At 50.8% G+C, this 16540-nt stretch overlaps 1 protein-coding gene across 1 annotated transcript in view; it reads left to right on the top strand.

Annotated features, from left to right (window-relative positions):
* The first annotated feature begins 8574 nt into the window (after nt 1-8574).
* Rreb1 (ras responsive element binding protein 1) overlaps nt 8575-16540 on the top strand; it is a 131338-nt gene continuing 123372 nt past the window's right edge. Inside the window, exon 1 of the mRNA XM_023712060.1 lies at nt 8575-8897. The gene's annotated coding sequence lies outside the window, so the exon portion shown is untranslated. The remainder of the gene's footprint in view (nt 8898-16540) is intronic.

Raw genomic sequence — 16540 nt, 5'->3', positions numbered from 1 at the left:
ACGGAGGGAAGGGAGAGAAGGGTAAGGAGAAGAAGGGCTGAGGATGTAGCTCAGTTGAAGGCTCTGGATTCAGTCTGCAGTTCCACCAAGCGAACACAACCACTGGTATAGGCGATTAAGAGCGTGGATTCTGCCCGGTATTCATCCCTGACCTCACTGAGTGAGGTGTGACGAAATCCACAAACCATCCAGCTGACGCGTTCCCATTTATCCTGCACATGCAGGCTATGATACTTGGAGAACAGAAGAAAGTTTGTGCCTTGTGTTTAAGCGAGGGAGGCATGATTATAAACTAAATTAGCAATCCTTCAAAATGTGCATTCACTTATCTTTCCAATTAAGGCCTGTTAACCAACTCCCCAGACAATACAGCCCCTGTGAAGGACTCTAATCAAGAGGGTTTTATTGAGAGGAGTCAAGACAATCAAGCAGGCATTTTTTTTATTAGTACACTGTTTTCATTCGCAGTTGGCTAACAACCATGACAGCAATGAGAGTGTGGCTTAGATGCCGGCTTTGCATCTTGGTGCTATCTCACCGGCTGCACAGTGCTGGGCTGTTGAGCAGCCTCTTTGCCTCAGTTTTGCTGGTTGTAAAATGGGCACTGTAATGGCACCTACCTGCCCCGAGGGTGCAAGCGATGTAGCTGGGTCTCCCAGGGCGCTGGGGAGGCCCATCCAGTGCTGCTATCCTCCAGGCCCCTTCGGCTCTCCTTTCTCTGCCTGCGTCTGCTCACAGAGCACTGAGGGCCTTCACTTCCTCTTCTGCTTGTTGCTCTTTAACCCCTTGCTCCCTGTCCCTGCCTTTGCCCTCTCTCCAGCCCATTTTCTCAGCCCCATCCTTCCTCTGCTGCTAGCCTGTTTCTCTTCGTGGTCCCACAGTCAATCGTGTTTTGCCTAGGGCTGCTCGGGTTCCTCAGCCGGCCAAGCTGCAGCTTTCAGGAAAGAACATGCACCCTGGGCCTTTCTTGCTCAGCCCTCCTGTGGAAGCGTTTCCTGATGATCAGCTGTGCTGGCCTTTGACTGCCTGTCACTGCTCGGGGTGCATCTCCCACACATCAGCCTCTGTCCCCAGGAGTTATGCCCGGAACAGGCACCGATCCCTCCAAGTCCCTCAGCCAGACATCAAGCGTCCCCGTCCTTCACTGCTGTCCCCCCTCCTTTGGGTCCCTCCTGCTTCCCACTTTTGGGTGTCCTATTCTGCAGGGATTTGTTTTCTTTCCTTCCGTGCCCACCTGACCTGCGGTGTATGTCCTGCCCTCACACTACAGCAAGGCCTAGCTGGGTCTCTCCTTTTTCTTGGACAAGCTCTTCTGTTCTCTCCTACTCAGTTCCTGTCTTGCCTTGTCACCTTCCAGAATGTTCTCCACAGTGCTACCACTTTCCTCCTCCTTAAACTTTTCATGGCCTCGCTGTTGGGTCATACCCAGGTCAGCTTTGAGGTAGGCAAGCTCTGGGTGACCTAGCCCACTGGCCGCTGTGCCAGCCTGTCTTGCTGCCCATCCCTTGCAGCCCACACAGAGGGAGGTTGGTATAGTTCAGGAGCTGACCTTGGCATACCCTGCCCCCTCCCCTCTGCACCTATACGCCCTGTGGGATTCACTGCCTTGTGTTGCCACACACAAGCAGTCTTCCCCAAGGTCCGCATATTCTTCCTTCATCCTCCTCTGCTTTCCATTCAGTCTGCCTCAAGACCCCATGTCCCCTGCTCTGTCACTGCCAAATGCACTAGCACCTCTGACTTCCTCACTTGGAACATTCTCCAGCTCCCTGGCATCATCTTGGCCCAGACTCCTCACACATGTCACCGCCCAAGCCCCATCCCCATCCCCATTCTGGATCCCCACCCCCAGCCTTCCTGTCAGTTGTTTCTGTGGTTACTGGCCTTCCCTTCTCCATTCCCTCCCCCTGGCCCACCTGAATTTCCTTTGGCTGAGAGTCACAGTGTTGCTCACTCACCTTAGTGTCCCATCACCTGGCTGTCCCTGTAACCTCCAGCCATGCTAGAATCCTTACTGATTTCAACTCATTTCAGGACACGACTCAGATGTTCGCAAGAGCGCCTTTGCATCGGTTTGCTTTATGCTCACAACACACTTGCATGTCTTCCACTGACTTCCTGGTGGTGGTGGTGATATGTGTAAGTGTGGTGCTGAGGAATGAACCCAAGGGCTTTGCACAGGGAGGATCTTCCTAAATTACCCAGGATAGACTCGTTTTCAATTCTTCTGCCCCAGCCTGCTAGAGTGCTGGGATTATAGGTGTGCACCACCACACACCCAGATAATCTGATTTTTTTTTTGTCTTTCTGAGACAGGGTCTCACTATGCAGGTCAGGTTGGCCTTGAGCTCCTTTTGTAGGCCAGGCTGGTCTTGAACTCACAATGGGGGGGGGGAAGATCTCAGTAGAATAAGTGCTTCCTTGGCAAGTACAAGGACCTGAGTTCAATCCCTGGGGGGGGTGGTCCTGAACTCACAGTGATCCTCCTGCCCTCTTGCCTCAGTCTCTGGAGTACTGGGATTACAGGTGTGTACCACCACACCCACCCTGACAATCTGATGTTTTCAATCCTACTTTCCATTGTCTAAATTCCTAGCCATTTCCCATGATCTGATTCTATCTTTCTCTCCCCACCAAGCTTTTTTTGATCACTCATTCCTATTAAAGATGATTTTTAGAATGTCTTAATATATTTTTAAATTTTATTTATTTATTTGCCTTTTTGGAGACCAGGTCTCACTATGCAGTTCAGGCTGGTCTTGAGTGCACTTTGCAGCCCAGGGTGGTTTTGAACTTGCAACCATCCTCCTATCTCAGCCTCCTGAGTGCTGGGATTACAGGCATGTGCCACCACACCCAGTAGAACACCTGAATTTTGTGCATTGAATACTTATTGTATATTTTAGTTTGAACTTCCTTTTTTTTTTTTTAATCCATTAAATTTTTCTTTCTTTCTTGGATATAGGGTCTCACTACACAGTTTAGACTCATAGTGATCCTCCTGTCTCAACCTCCCAGCACTGGGATTACAGGTATGCACCACCATGCCCAGTTTCAGTGGCCCACATAGCATGTAGTACTGGGGTACTGGGGATCAAACTCCAGTCTTTGCGCTTGCCATGCAAGCATTTAGAACACTGAGCTATCTCCCCAACCCTCATTTATTTATTTAATTTATTTTATTTTTCTAGAGGCAGAGTGTTGCTAGCTAGTCTAGGTTGGCCTTGAACTCTGTTTTTGCAGCCCAGGCTGGTCTTGAACTCCTGCCTCAGCCTCCCAAGTGCTGGGATCACAGGCATGTGCCACCATGCCCAGTTGTGGTTTGCATTTCTCGATTACTTCCTGTAGATGCAGGCATTCAATTATGAGCTCTCGTAAGGCATGGATTTGTGTTACCTAGTTTGTATCACTTCTTCACTATAGAAGATAGCCAGATTCCATATGTGTAATCATGCCAACTTTATCATGATACAACTCACAAACCGTAACATTTGCCCATTTAATGCCCACAACTCAGCAGTTTTTCAAGTGTATTTAGAGTTGTGCTGCTGGAACCACACTCAGTTTTGGGATTTGTATCACACCCTGCCCCCCAAAGAGAAGCCTTAGCAGTTGGTCCCTCTCCCCAAGCCCTTTTCCCTAGGGTAAACATAGTCTCATCTGTCTCTGGATACTCTGGGTACTGCAGGTAAAAAGAGTCAGACATTCCCTTTCCTTTGCGGTCTGTGGGCTGACTTATTTCATGTGGTGTAATGTTTTCAAGGTTCATCCATGTTTAGGGTAGCATCTGCATGTCTTTGTGTGGACAAATTATTATTACTTTTGTATTTTAAGGAAGGGTCTACAGGGTGTTCAGGGTCTCACTACTAGATCCAACTCATAATGATCCTCCTGTTTACAGCTTCCTAAGAGCTGGGATTACAGGCCTGCTCCACCACACCCAATCTCAACTGCCATCTCAGCAGGCCCTGGGGGCGGGGCCATAACAGCTTGCCCGGGGTTCTCCAGGCCGCTATGCCTGCTTGCAGGGGCTTTAATCCGCTGAGCTACTTGGCTAGCCCTGAACAAATTTTTGAGGAAATATAAATTTTCATTTCTAGTGCATATACTCAGGGGTGGAATTGCTGGGTCTTACGGGGATCCTGTTTAACCTTGTGAGGACAGCCTAGTCCTTTTCAAAGTACCCGTGCTGTTTTACACTGCCCTAGAATGTGTGAAGAAGGTTCTGGTTTCTCCACATCCTTGCCAGCACTTGCCTGACTTTTTTTCCTTCCAATCATATTTTAATGGTACATGTTAGATATACATATTGAGGCCAGGGAGATGGTTCAGATGCCTGAGTTCAACCCCCAGTTCCACCAAAAAAAAAAAAAAAAAAGATATAATAATCACATTTATCATAAAGAATTCGTGCCTGTACATAACTTGCTTTTCCTCCGTTCCCTTACCCTCCCTTCAACCCCTTAACTACTCATTAACAAAAGCTTTGTTTCCATGTTTTCCTTCTTTTTTTTTCTTCTTCTTTCCACCTCTCCTCTCTCTTATTCGCCTCTATTTGAATATTTCTTCCTAGTTCACAGTACCCATTATACATGTTGGTCTTTATTTACACTCTTGGTTTTTCATACCAGAGACGCAGTGTGGCACTGACACGTTGTGTCCCAGATTTTTCTTTCTGTTTTCATTGTGGTTTTTTGAGACAGGGTCTTGATGTGTACTTCTGGCAGAACTTGAACTCATAATATAGTCCAGGCTGGTCTCAAACTTTCACCTGAACACCCTATAGATCCTTCCCTAAAATACAAAAAAAAAAAAAAAAAAAAAAAAAAAAAAAAAAAAAAAAAAGGATGCATCGTTGGGACCCAGAAAGCAATAGTACAGAAAGAAAAGGTGGAATTGACTGACTGTGGATCCTCTTGCCTCAACCTCCTGAGTGGTAGGATTACAGGTATGCACCACTGTGCCCAGCCTGAACTTTATTATAACCATTTTCATGAGTATGAAGTGGCATCTCATCAAAAGCTTTTCTTTTTTTAGTACTGGGGATTGAACTCGGGCCTTGTGCTTTCGAGGCAGGCATTTATGATGCTGAGCTATATCACTAGCCTTCATCAAAGTTTTGATAGGATACTTTTGTTTTTCTTTTTTACCTATTAGATATTCAGAAGTGTTTTTTTGATAAATGATATTTACATGAAATATGAACAAATAATCTTTTGGACAGGTGATTTGACTTCTAAATTCATTAATTAGCTAGAAATGAAACCATAGGGCCATTATACATTTTTTTTTAAGACAGGGTCTCACTGTGTACCCCAGGCTGGCTTTGAGTTCTCAATTCTCCTGCTTCATCCTCCCTAGCACTGGGATTATAATCATGGTCCACTGTACCTGGCTAAACCCCAATTTTTCTACTGATTTTTTTCCATGGTGTTGGGGCCCACCAAGACCCATCCAAGGTCTTGCACGTGCTGGACAAGTGCTCTAACCAAAGAGCCACACCCTCAACTGTAAAATCCAAAGTTTTAAAAAAATAACTTCTGTGCCAAGGACGGTGGTGATGCACACCTATAAGCCCAGCGCTTGGGAGGCTGAAACAGGATGGCTGCTCTGAGTTTGAGGCCAGCCTGAACTACAAAGCGAGATCCGGTCTGATGTTTTTTTTCTCTTAGTTGACAGTATTATCTTGGTGATATTAGGCAGCCAGGCATGGTTGTGCATGCTTGTATTTGAGGCCAGTCTAGGCTACAAAGTGAGTGCAAAGTCTGACTGAATTATGTAGCAAGACCCTGTCTCAAAAAGACAAAGTAAAATAAAATGTCTGATATTAAGAACTACTTCCCGACAAGCAAAAGGGCCTGAGTTCAATGCCTGGTTCTACAAAAAAAAAAAAAAAGAACTACTGGTTTGTTGTGAAAATTCATGTTGCTGTGGAGGTTGCAGTGCATGTTTGCACAGTCAGCTAAATTGTGAATAAAATTCCAACTTTGATACTGTTCCTCCTCAAAACCTATCACTGCTCTGGGAGACCAGGAAAGACAAACCTGAATCATAGGCAGGCAAGCAATGACAGCCCCCTTCCCTCCAGGACCTTCCTTTGCCCTCTCACTGAAACACCTTGTGAGGAAGCCTAAGGGACCAATTCTGCTGTGGCTTCAACTATGGCTTCTGTTTAGAGAGCCACCAGTCCTGTCACCTTCAGGACAGGCAGTCTTTATAAAAGTATTAGTACACTTGCAGACGGCGGGGGTGGGGAAAGGTCTAGGAAATAAAATGCAAGTGTTCCAATGTCTCTGGGTAGAATTTGCCTCAGTAAACAGGAGACCCTGGGAAACAGAACAGGTTCAGAAAACTTCGTTTTGATGACTGAAAGTCAGAGAAACAGCAGCTGAATCAGATGGGTTGTGGTTTAGCCTATGTGTCTAAAGGTAATTGTCCAACTGCTTTGCTTTGGTTCCAGAGAGTTCTGTCTTGGCCAGGACCCATCCCTAGACAGGCTCTTGTCACAGGCTGTGAAAACTAAAGTGCAGATGAAGAAAGGCCTCAAATTAAAACCCACAGAGGGCCGTACCACTTGGTATGGTGTTCAAGGATTCTCACAGAGCCAGTGGGGTGGGGCCGGGGTCAAAGGTCGCACTACCTAGAGAGCAGCCAGCTTTCTGCCTGCTCAACCTCATCTTGCCTAATTCTCTGGGCCTGTGCTATGCCCCTTCCACTTTAGAATTCGGGGCGTTTGTGATGTTTATTTTCAGCAAGCACCATCACCCTTATCCTTCTGAAGATGTCTGAAAGACCTCGCGCACAACCCGTTTCAGGAGCTGGGGAGGGCAAGATCACCAGCTGGAGCCTGGTCAGTCAGCGTCCTTCGGAGGAAGCGCAGCCCAGGCCTGTTTTCTCCGAGCGAGAGCGCGGGGTAGCTCGGGCCAAGGCAGCCAGGGCGAGGCGCGTGCTGGCGGCAGGAGCCGCGGGGATGGAGAGCGGGTCTGAGGAGGCTCCCGCTTCCCAGAGCTGAAACAGGAGCCCTCTGAGAGAAAGAGATATTGCATGCGGCTTCCCTGACGCCTTGGAGGGCGACGTGGATGACACAGCAGCAGCCGTTCCCTCGCGGGGTGGGGACACGGTGGCGGTAGGCGTCTCCGCCATCCCGGGCCCTCGCGGGCAGGCAGTCCCCGCTGAAGCATCAGTGGAGAGGGGAAGGGAAGGTGACAGACGTCGAGGCGCGCTGCGTGCTTGGTAGACGGGGAGCCGCCGCCGCCGCGCGCCGCCCGCGGTGAGGAGCGGGGACCCAAGGACGGTCGGCGCGGGGCTGGGGGCGGGTGCAGCGTCGCGGCCGACCGCCGGCCCCATCCTAACTCGGCCCACCTGGATGCAGGGCGAGGACCGCGTGGGGCGGGCACGGCGCGCGTAGGGCGCCCCTCCCAGCCTGAGGGGCACGGCGCCAGGCAGAGGACCCCGACAGCCCAGTCTTGCACCCCCGCTGCCCTCCCTGGCGCCCGTCACGGGCATCACCATCTCCCCGTCTCCTCCCTTAAAATAGTGAAACAAACCGTGTAGTAAAGTGATGGAAAGCCGCGGGCAGCTGGGAGCCGCGGGGGAGGGGCGCGGGGGCGGGGGCGGTGGTCGCCAGGCAGACGGGGACAGCGCCCAAGTCCCTTACGGGGGTCGACCCGACTCTCCAGGGCCCGGGCGCCTCCGGAGGTAGCAAAAAAAAAGTTGGGGCTGCAGTGGGGGTTGGGGTGGGGACGCCAGCTCCATCCATCCTGGGATGGCAGCCGCGGTCACCCCGCTGAGATGGGGCGGGGGCGACGGCGGTGACTAGCGGGTACCGCGCCCCCCCCCCCAGCCGGCCGCGCTGCGGCCGCTCAGTAACACGTCCCCAGGAGACTCGCAGGAGCAACACGTGATGTGTCTACTTATCAGGGTGAGGGGGAGCGAGCTCCGGGCGTGCGGGCGAGGAAGCGGGGCGGGGGGCCGGGGCGGGGGCCGGGACGGTGGCGGGGGCGCTGGGGTCGCCGGCGCTCGCCCACCTCCCTCCCAGTGGGAGAAGAGGAGGAGGGGAAGTGACTGCGGAGTTGATGAACTTTGCACATCCAGAAACGCCATTTTGATTCCTTTTCCGGAACAAGTTTGCATCTCTCCTCGCCGTCTCCCCGCAGCCCACCGGTCCCCACCGCATCATGCCTGGGAGCCGAGCGCCTCGCCGGGCCGTAAGTACGCGCCCCGGGCTCCGGCTTGCGGTCCTCGCTGGGTGGCAGCGGGATGTCCGGTGCTGTGCCCGAGCGACCTTTTAAAGAACTTTTTTGGGGATGGGGAGGGCGAGGGCTGGAGAGCGCGTTGTGCTTGGAAAACTCAGTGTCTCCGGGGTGCAGGACCCCGCAGCCCCGTGCCGCTCGGCGTGCACTCGGGGCGGTGGGCCGGGGCGCCGGGAGGAGCGGGGCAGCCTCTCCCTCCAGCCGCGCGCCGCCGCCGCTCCTGCTCCTGCTCCTGCTCCTCCTCCTCCTCCTCCTCCTCCTCCTCCTCCTCCTCCCCTTCCTCCGCTCCTTTCCCCTTCCCGAGCCGCGGCTCTGCCAACCAGCTCCAGGCGCGAGCGGCCGCAGCGCCTCGCCAGCGGGACCTGAAGCGCATCCATATTAGCCGTCCGAGCGCAGGAATCCGGCCCGACCCGCGCCGCCGAGTTTATTTTTAACCAGCACCGCGGGGCCTCGGATAGTGCGCTCACCGCCAGCCTGAAACATCTTCCCAGCGTTGCTCTCCATCTTCCGCCCTCGCTCCCCCGACATCCTCCCCCCCCCCATGTGGGAGGGGAAACTTTTCTCCTACATACTTTCGAGTCCCTCTCGGGCCGGGAAGCGCAGAGATGACGGCGCCCGCCCGCCAGCCGTCGCCAGCACCGAAAGGTATCCGGGGGTGCTCACAGGGGGTTGGGGGTACCCGCCGGGGGTGCAGGGCTCGGGGGTGTTACGCTTGGTGGGAGCATCCGCCGCGCCCTACTCCGCGGACTTTGATCCTCCGGGGCAGAGAGCTCCGGGCTGGAGGGGGCCTCGAGCTGTCCTGTGCCCCGGCTCGATTGCGGCGGGGGTCGCGTCGACCACTGCCTTGGGGCGTGGGGAGAGTGGAGGGGCCCAGGGCCGTGGCGACGCGTATTGTTCGCAGCCCTCTAGTCGGTTGGGTGCGTGTTTTCGTGGGGGCCTTCGGCGTGGGGCGAGCCTCCATCGCGGGGGTGGGGGGGCTCAGCTGCCGGCGCCGTCACGAGCACAGGAAGAAGGCCCCGAGCATCAGAGGCGGGGCGGCCGCACGGCCCCCTCGCCACCCAGCTGTGTAGTGCGTTCGCTCGGAAACTTTTGTCCGCCGCCCGCTGGACCAATTTTTTCGAGAGTTCTGGTGCTTAGCTTCCTCTTCCCATCCCGGCCCGCAGCACCGAGCTGGTGGTTGCGGAGGGGGAGGGCGGTGCTGGGAGGCCGGGGCTGGCGAGGCAACGGTTGGGGTGGGGAGGCGAGGGGACCCAGGGTGCCCCCCCCCCGCGCGCTTAGCTCTCCGCGCCCCCTCCCCGCTCGCGGTCTCTTAGGAAACTGCGACCTTAACGGTTGCTAAGGAGCAGGGGAGGTCCTTCCCGTCGCCAGCCCCCTCCCTGGGAAAGCGGCGTGTTTTCTGGATGGGGGCCGGGGTAGTGGCCAGGATAGGACGTGCTCCCCCTGGCCCTGTCCTGCGGCGCGTGAGTGCAGGGTGCTAGGCAGGGCGGGGGTCGGGGGGGGCGGGTCCCCTGGGGCTCGGGTCCTTAGGGGCGCGGGCCTCCGGGGGCGCAGGCCCGGCGCTTGACAGGCGCCGCGTGCAGCTTGCGTCCCTCGTCCGAGGCGCATCCGTGATGGGTTATAAAAGAGGAGGAAAGTAGTTCTCCTTGCTCAGCAGATTTGCCCTCCCTCGCTCCTTACTGGTTAGGAGATAGAACGTGAGCCCAGATCCGGACGAGCAGTTCACATTCCATTACGAAATTCTACACGGCTGCAGAGCCAGTCCTAGCACACTTTTCGGGCACTTTGGAGGGGGTTTTCTGCTTTTGGAGGATGCTAAACGGTGCTGGTGGCAGTAATGGTGGCAGAGAGAGAAGGGTGAATAAAAAAATAAAACTTTTTGGCATGCTGAAAAACCTGTCTGAGGGTTTTCCTCTGGAGTTCAGTTCACTCTCGTCCTTGCTTTAGAGTTTAGATTTAAACTGAGTCCTTTAAAAAGCTAAGGGAAAGGATAGGGATGCTGGAAATAGCGAGGTACAGCTGACTTGAAGGAGAGTGGAGTTGTGCAAAGGCTGAGTTGCTGGCATGTGTCCCCTTGTTTTTCAGACCCCCCCCCCTTTGGGTAATGTGATGAATGATCTGTGTATGTGTCCGAGTGTACTGTGAACTAAGTGAAATGAAGTGGAAGGTGGGTAAGCCAAAAGGCAGACTTTTTCACACTTGTGGAAAGCATCCTTCGTTAACTTTGGTGCATTTTCGAGTAGGCGGGCAGGTATGGTATCTTAGAGGTAATTAAACCCGGAAGTCTGAGTTAAGAGACCAACGGCTTGGTTAAAACCCCTTTATAAAGAAAAAAAAAATGCTTCATTCAAGCATCCACAGAACTTTCTAAGGTATGGGTTTCTTCAAATAATATATGCTAAGCTGGACCACTAGTTTTAGGTTTTTTTTAAATTTTGAGTTTGTTTTTTTACTTCTGTCCTTTGGAGGGAGCTTTCTGGATATTGGCTAATGGGCTGTACTTTGATGTGTTTTTAAGCTTTGGTTACACTGATGAATTAAACATTTGAAAAGCTTTAATCAAGTTTTAAATGTGTGAAAAAATAACCTCCCTTTTTTTACAAAAGACAGGGAGAGAGGAGCTCTTTGATTTGGTTGTCCCTTTTTCTCTATTTTAGGTTAACGAGGTTGCAGTTTTATCATTCTTAAAACTACTGCTATACTTTAGTTGTCCTTTAGGATGTTTGTTTTTAAAGAGGGTTTGCTTAGACACATGATACTCTGAGATGCTGCAGATGCTTACTGGTGCTATATGGGATGTCATTCTCTGGGTTTTCCTGGATACCACTTCCTTTCTCATGAGAAACTCGGGGCTGGGCACCCTCGTGGCAGACAAGAGTCTGTTGTGTAATGAACACGCATCTGACTCTGCTGGTACAGGTGGTGCATCCGTTCCTAGCCACTGACATCATCCAACAAGTGACCTTTACATGGAAGGGTCTTTTATTTTAGATTCTGCAGGCAGACGCCTGACATCTTACACAGGTACAAAATGCCAAAGGAGGAAAGTACAGTCTAACCTCCTTAGTCTTGCATCTGATCGGCAGCTGTTGATGGGTTATGTGCTGTGGGCTGGCCACTAGCTAGCTGCTGCTTCGGGACTTTTCATTTTTTATTCTTCGATTTGGAACTGCAGTGTGGTTCCACTTCCTAGGTCAGTGTGGAAGAATGCTCACTTCTTGGTATCTTTTTTTCATTGTGCGCTAAGGAAATTTCTTGGCTGATGAAGTTGCAAAATTCTACTTTTGCCCGGTTTAATTAATATAAACTTAACATCTACAAAAATTGCTTAAACGTGCTCTCCAGAAGCAGCCAGGAGTGAATTCTTTTGATGTTTCTATTCATTATCCTTCTGAAAAGTAGGTGGTGCTTAGAAGGTCATAGGATAAGGGTTGCTAAGCAGCTAAACAGAAGGATGCTAAAATTAACTAAAGCATTTTTGAAAGGGAGCCCTTCCCTTTTTAAATTATTTACCAGGTTTAATTAATTTTTGAATCGTCCATGTTCTTTGACCCAGGGAAGGTAGGATGTAAAAGTTTGTTTTGTTTTTATAATTTTATTTAAATCTTTCTTTTGTAAGTGGCTTTAATTGAAGTTTGGTATCCTCTGGCACAGCCCTGTGGTATCAAATGGCAGCTTGTCTTGTCTGTTACCTTTGTTTAGGTTAAACCTTCCCAACCTGTCATGTGTTAATAACAATTTTTGTTGTTGTTGTTTTGGTTTCTTTCTTTTTTTAAAAAAATTTTCTGCCTAACCCATAAAGTGATGTCTTACCTTTATTCTTTTTTTAAAGAGCAGATATATTTATTAGAGGGAAAGAAAGCTCCTGTCCTAGAGATGGACAGAAGGAAGACTGGAGTGGGTTGCCACCCTTACTTTTATTAAGCAGATCTACAAAAGATAGAAATGCAGTATAGTGTCAAGAGAAACTATGCGGGACATTTTCTCTGATAAGGGGACAATAGTTTTCTTTCCCCCTCACCAAGATACCCTTCCCTTAGATTAGGTCTTAGTTGGCCCCTCCTGTGTTCCTCCCATCCCTAGCTCAGTTTATTCAGCCCATTACAAGGATACCTTTTTAAAAACAATTGTGATAGGTGGGGAATGCCTTTTGAAGCACTGACAGAAGCACTGTGATTTGCATTGCATTTTCAGTGAGAGAAAAGGTTAGGCTGTGGCGGATGCCCGGCTGCTAACCTTCAGCGTGGTCCCCTTGGGTGGGTAGCAGGCCTGCTGGAGAACGGGCTGTTCTCCTGCCTGAACGTGGATTGTTACATTCGCCTATTACACAGGCGCTGTTGAGTCAGAGTTCTTACATTGAGATGTAATTTAAAAAGTGGTAAGTCTTCTTTCTGTTTCCTTTCTCTCGTGTTTATGCTTAGAAAGTGATTTTTAAGTAGAATTAGCCCCGGCCTTCTTCAAAAAGCGAGAGTCAGAGAGTGATTTCCATGCCCCGGGGTGGGGGGCTCCCCAGAAATCAGAGGTAAAAGGTGAAAGCATCTGAAACCCGGAGGGAGGCATGCATGTGCTTTCTGAAATGCATCACTTACTTGTAACTTCCCCACTCCCACATGGAAGGCAGCCTACAGCGAGGAGACACGGCGGTAGCCCGTGTTTTCTTTCCTGCCGAGGTAGAAGAATGAGGAAGGAGGAGGAGGAGCTTTTCCCAGTAGCAGTCTCTCGGGCAGTGCCATCAGCTCTAAGCGGTACTCAGTTTCTCCCGGTGTCCAGCCAGGCCTGAAAGGCACCCACCTGTGGCTGGCACCAACTCTGCCGTCGACTGCCTCGGGCGGCCTGGAGGGGACAGGGACTGTCCTTCCGGTCCCCAGTACGTCTTGCTGGTGATGGGTCGGCCGAGTACAGGTTAGCCCGTCTGCCCATCGGTAGGGGTGGCTGCCTGTGAATAGGAGCTGCAGACAAAGCAGTGGGAGAGGGTGGAGACTGTTTGTTCTGTGTGATTCAAGCAAGTAATGCTTAGAGAATTTGAAAACCTCTGTGAAGGCCGGGATGGGGGACTGACTGCTCCTGAAGGGATTCACCTGAGGGCTGTAGGACTCCTTGCGGGCGGGCGGGCGGGCGGGGCGGAACTCACTGGGTGGAGAAGGAATGAAATCCCCCACTGGCTTTGTCAGACAGCCAGGCTAGAGAGAAAAAGTCTCAGTGGGGGTAATTAGATAAAGCTTTTAAATGCTCTATTTGTTTTTCCCCTGAGCTTGCTTGGTATTTCACCCCTGCCATCCCTTTCTGAGACTGTGTGGTAGAATGGTTATAAAAATGTTAGATATGCCTGGTGGAGTTTGTTTTAAAAGTTTCTTGTTTAGGTGTACCTCTTTGGACCAAATTTTAACCTGCTTTTGCAAAGGCCTTTCACAAAATTTGATCTTCTGCTCAGAGCAGCTCTATTTTATAGCTACATCCTTGGGTCCCCCCTTGGGCTGGTAAGACATCATCCCAGAACCAGATCTCCAAGTCCGGCCTAGCTCTGGAGAACAGCTGCTCTTCAGACTCAGCTTGGCATCAGAGGACTTAGCATTGAAGATGTGTACTGCCTGGTTTGCTCGAGGTTGAGTATGTTGTTTGTTAATGAGACCAGAGCCTTTTGCAATTAATTCTGTGGATGCATTTGAAAGTGTAATGGAATTGAAAAAAGAAAAAAATTCAGCTGCTAGCAGCAGCATTATTGAAGAATGTGATCATTCACCTCTTTTCTGTAGCTTTCTTACCTCATAGGGTTGTTGGGAGGATAAAATGAATGTTCCAGAAACTCAGAATCTATATATGGAAGAAAGGCGGTATATTTTGAGCTCAGGAAGTTTTGTGGGTATCCACTCAAGATTTCCGTTCCAGAATTTTACATACCTCTTTTACCTGAGGCAGAATGTACCCAGGCGAGTCTGTGCCAAAGGGAGAGATACAGCCCTTTCTTTCTGCTTTGCGTCCCCAGGAGCGAGGAGAAATCAGCAGGCTCTTAAGCAAGTTAGAGATGTATTTTAAGGAAAAAGTGGGCAGGGAGTTTGAGATTCACTCTTGAAAGGCCTGGTTATCAGCCGGGGTGACTTTGCCCTCGGGGACATTTAGCATTGTACAGATAGGTTAGTTTCTTGCTGGGCCAGGGGTGGGGTGCTACTGGTCTTTAAGTCAGTAGAGACCAGAGACATCCAAGACAGCCCCCCCCTATTGTTTATTCAGCCCCAAATAGCCTGGGGTGAGAAAATCTGCCCTGAAAGTGCAGTAGTCACTGGGCTTGGGGTGTAGCTCAGTGGTAGGGCCCTTGCCTAGTGTGGATGAAGCCCTGGGTTAAAGGCCCAGGCCCTAAAGAGAACAGTCCCTGTCAATATGTACATGTAGACTGGGTCCTCCCCTTATCACACGAGTTCCCTTGTGAAGATATGAAATTCCATTTAAAAAATAAGCTCTTGTAACTGTCCACCCAGTACCTTCATTGGTAAGTTCAAGATCTCTCGGAATGTCTGGGGCTAGAGGAGATATTTAAGTGGTGTCACATATATTGGAAAACCCCCGTTAGTAATGAAAAGTTCCAAAGCTCATCTGCTTCTAAAGCAAGCCAGATTCGTGGGCCCCGAGACACTGTTCTGGTAGGTGGCACGGCTTTGGTTATTTGGGAAACCACTTGGGAGCTGTCATCTGTTTGCCAGTTGTCTCTGGTGTTTCAAGTTATGTGGAGTGTACCTGTTTTCCCTCTCAACTATTTGAACTAGTCCCTACTTGCTTGATGTTTCTGCGCTCGTAGTCTTGCTTATTTTGTTTTCTCAACTTTTTGCAAAAAAATTCTTACATAACCATTCACCTTTTTTCAGAGCAGGTTTTCTGAGTGTGGGGTCTTGTGTGCAGATGTCTCATCCCAGGATGGCTGCACAGTTAGTTGTCCCATGGACAGGGAGGGAACAAGAGAAATGGGGAAGGAAAGAGACAGTGATTATTTTTTATGTTTCTGAGGACCCAGGGCCTCAGCTCAGAAATGCCTAGCACTGTGACAGGAGTGATTCTGAACTTCCACTTGCTTGCCACTGGTCCCCAGAGTCCCCTTCAAGCCCCAGATGTCTCATATGGCGGACAGGAGGCAAGGAGGAAGCCATGGAGCCAGAGCCGCAGGGAGACAGAATTCCAGAAAAGGAGGGGCTCCCTGCAGTGGGCAGACAGTTGCCCCCACAGGGGCCTGCCTCCTGCTTGCTTTGTGGACATTGGGAACTTGGCGACAGCTCTTTTCCCCTCTGACAGCTTAACGCCCCAGCTTGGCCTGTGCATTCTGCTGCTTTTGCCCTCTCCTCTCACCTATAAATGGGCAACTCCCCGCTGTATCTGCATTTACAGCTTGTCCCAAGTGGACGCTTCAGGTACACCTCACCCTGCAGGTGCTTATAAAAATGAAAGTCCCCTCCCTGCCTTCTGGAGAGGGATCTGAATGCATCGGCCCACCCAGCCTCCAGGGCTGGGAACCTCCCTGCCGGCCTCCAGCCTCTGACTTGGGCCTGGCATACATCAGCCCAGACCCTCATCCTGTCACCCGTTCCTCCTAAGTGAATTTCCTGCCCCCAGTTCCTCCTCACTGCACTTCAGTCTGCACTTGGCTGCCAGGGCCTCGTCCTCCAAAGCTAGAGCCGTGCGTGTTGTTTGCCTGCTTGAAAACATCTCTTGGCTCCCTGGTGTCTACAGAAAGAAATCCAAGCTCCTTCTTTTGGCATACAGTGGCCGCCCTCTGGAGCTCCCGAACCAAAGCTCTAGCCTCGGCTCAGCCTCCCCATTCCCCCAGCACAGCCACTGTATCATTTCTTTCTGCTTTCATGCCGATTACTCACTTTGCTGTGTTCCCAGCAGCTTCCCCGGCAAGAACATTTCTTGCTCTTCTTTCAAGCCCATCCAGGGACTCGCTTTTCCAGCGAGCGTTTGGTCCTCCTCCTCCGAGTGAAGCTTATGCCCATCTGTCTGCTCTTGCTTATCTGCTAGCATGTGTCCCCTCCCTCCTTCCTCCAGGACAATGTGCCAGCCCCTGCACCTAGCCCACACTGATGGGCTCACACGCACCATAATGTGTGTTGATGTCTACATATAGGCAGGAGTTTTGGAGATGAGCCATATGTAATTTGGAAGGCTCTGCACTGAACAGCACTACAGAATCAGCAGAGGAAGCAGGAAGGTTTTGTTTTTTTTTTTTTTTTTTTAGTACACTCATAGTGCGAAGGTTTGGTGCTAGGTGCACAGTTGTATAAAAGACTTTAAATTTCAAGACTCTT

The sequence above is a fragment of the Octodon degus genome, unplaced genomic scaffold, assembly GCF_000260255.1.
Source record: "Octodon degus isolate 3935 unplaced genomic scaffold, OctDeg1.0 scaffold00023, whole genome shotgun sequence".
NCBI lineage: Eukaryota > Metazoa > Chordata > Mammalia > Rodentia > Octodontidae > Octodon > Octodon degus.
The sequence above is the reverse complement of the archived record's forward strand: the minus strand, read 5'-3'. Positions and strand labels throughout refer to the sequence as shown.